Genomic DNA, 3,154 nt, shown 5'->3' on the forward strand with positions numbered 1-3,154 from the left:
GTGGCTAAAAATACTCCAACAATAAAACCAAAAAGTTATAAAAGCAGCAATGTTTTATAGCTAGTGGTGAGATAGTAGCCCTAACATGATTCTCGATGTACCTAAATACAATTTTTAATAAAAACAAGTATCATATTGATATTTAAACAGGCACAACAATTCACATGTGAAGGTATTACTTATCCTAATATCTAAAAGTGCCGAATTCCCCTTTAAAAATAGTAAAATGTCATTTTCGGAATCTAAACTGCTTCAAACGAGGGAAAGCCTTAAGGAAGTCTTGCTCGTAGCTCTATTTTCAAGTTATCTTGCGAAAATGGGCCAAATTTGAAGTTGAACATTTTTTCAGAAAATTCTCCAAAAAGTTTTGCCCGATTTGTGGGGAATTTAGTGACTTCGAATATGTATTTTGCGGCCATTAATTATCATAAAAACGAAGCTAAACTCTCATATATTCGCATTTAATATGAAATTTAGAAATAAAAACAAAAATAGGTTATGAATTTAGAGAAATAAAAAAGTGGCTAAAAATATTCGAACAATAAAACCAAGACGATATAAAAGAAGCAATTTTTACAGCTAGTGGTGAGATAGTAGCCCCAACATGATTCTTGATGTACCTAAATACAATATTAAATAAAAACAAGTATCATAGTGGTATTTAAACAGGCACAACAATTCACATGTGAATGTATTACTTATCCTAAGATCTAAAAGTGCCAAATTCATAATAGTAAAAGTTATTTTCGGAATCTAAACTGCTTTGAACGGGAGAAAGACTTAAGGAAGTCTTACTCATAGCGCCATTTTTCTAGTTACTGGGCGAAAATGGGACAAATCTGAAGTTGAAAATTTTTCAGAAAATTCTTCACAAAGTTTTGCCCGATGTTGTGGAGAATTTAGTGACTTCAAATATGTGTTTTGCAGCCATTAATTATTATCAAAACTAAGCTACACTCTCATATATTCGAATTCAATATGAAATTTAGAAATACAAATAAAAATAAGGAAATGAATCTCGAGAAATAAAAAAGCGGCTAAAAATACTCGAACAATAAAACCAAGAAGTTATAAAATTAGTAGCAACGTTTTATAGCTAGTGGTGAGATAGTAGCCCCAACATGATTCTCGATGTACCTAAATACGATATTAAATAAAAACAAGTATCATAGTGGTATTTAAACAGGCACAACAATTCACATGTGAAGGTATTACTTATCCTAAGATCCAAAAGTGCAAAATTCACCTTTAAAAATAGTAAAACATCATTTTCGGAATTTAAAGTTCTTTGAACGGGGGAAAGCCTTAACAAAGTCTTGCTCGTAGTGCCATTTTCTAGTTATCTCGCTAAAATGGGCCAAATCTGAAGTTGAAATTTTTTTCTAGAAAATCTCCACAAATATTTCCATACCGGAATTGACTAATTTGACTATAGGGTTGTTATCCATACGTAATATATAATTAAATTTGACATTGATCAAATATTTATTTTTAGTCGACACTTTTTGTTAACTAAAGTTTACACTAATTATATAAAATACCTTTAGTTAATATTAATATTAATACGTATTATATTTAAAACTATATGAAATATAATTATTAATTAAATGATAAGTTATTTTAATCATTATATATATATATTTTTAGATATAAAAAAGTGATTTTTTTTTATAAATTAAATAATGAGCCCATGAATTTTGACTAAATATTTTTAAAAACAAAAACTTATTAAAAATATTTTTAACATGTTTTTATTTTTTGTCAAAATTGGCACCTTTATTTTATTTATATTTTTTCTTTTCACCAACTATTTTTTTTCCTATAAATACCCACTTCCATTTCATAAAAACTTGTATCAAATCTTTGGAAAAACTCTCTCACAAACTTGGGAAAGTACTTGAGGTATTTTCTATATTTTTTATCGAATTGCTTTTATTTTTTTGTATATTCTTTAAAAATTCGAATTTAATATATATAAATTATTTTTACATGTTATAACTAGTATTATAAGTATTATGAGTTATAAATATAATTTTGATAATTTATGGAATATTATTTATAATTAAATACGAATTATGTAGTATTTAAACATAAAAACAATATATAATTGGTAATAAAATATTAAACATTAATAAAAATAATTATAAATTTTTTTGAGATTATTATACTTTTATAAACAAGAGAAAATTATAAAAATTAAATAAATTAGACGATTACTATTTAAAAAAAATTTACTTTTGCATTATTCTAAACCGAGAGAAATAATAAAGAAAATACAAAATAAATACAAACGTGTATTAAATATTTTTATAAAATTTTTATATGATTAGTAACATCACTAGATACTTCAAAAAAAATATAAAAATTAATTTTAAATTATTTTTCCTATTTATTTAATTATAGGCCGATTACAATGGTTAAATAATTAGAAAACATTAAATAAATAATATTTTGACATAAAATTTGATTTAATAATTTTTATAACATTTTTACATAATATAGAACCTGTAAAAAATATAAAATTATTTATTTAGGTCAATTTAATATTTATTACCTAATTAAATTTGATTAATATAAATCGAGTATATATATAAAGAAAAGTGGGAAATAAATATAAAAACTTGATAAAATTATTTTTATAAAATATGCTACTGAATTGTATAATTAACTAAGTTTATAAAAATTATAAATATAATATTTAATGAATTAATATTCGAATTAACATATATTAGTATGATTTTCGATTAACATAAGTATATTACATATACTAAATTAATATTATTATTATAACTTACGGTTAATAACTAAGTATACTATATAATAAAGTATAATGCTTATAATGTAAGTTAATAACAATACATTATTAATAAACACTTATTTTATAACTATACTAATTTAATAATAATAACTTATAGTATATAATATAAGATAATCAAATTGTTAATACATTAATAAATATAATATAACATATATAATAACATATAAACCTAAAGTGAATGTTAATCAAAGATAATGTACAATTCATGTGAACTTCATCGCTACTCACGGTCGTAAGTGAATGATGTCTAGGTTGCCATTTATGGGTAAGCTTGTGGATCTCGAATGCCATGACTTAGATTCTGGTCAAGAGTCCTGGGCCTCTGGTTACATCTGG

Source organism: Rutidosis leptorrhynchoides, chromosome 8, assembly GCF_046630445.1.
Source record: "Rutidosis leptorrhynchoides isolate AG116_Rl617_1_P2 chromosome 8, CSIRO_AGI_Rlap_v1, whole genome shotgun sequence".
NCBI lineage: Eukaryota > Viridiplantae > Streptophyta > Magnoliopsida > Asterales > Asteraceae > Rutidosis > Rutidosis leptorrhynchoides.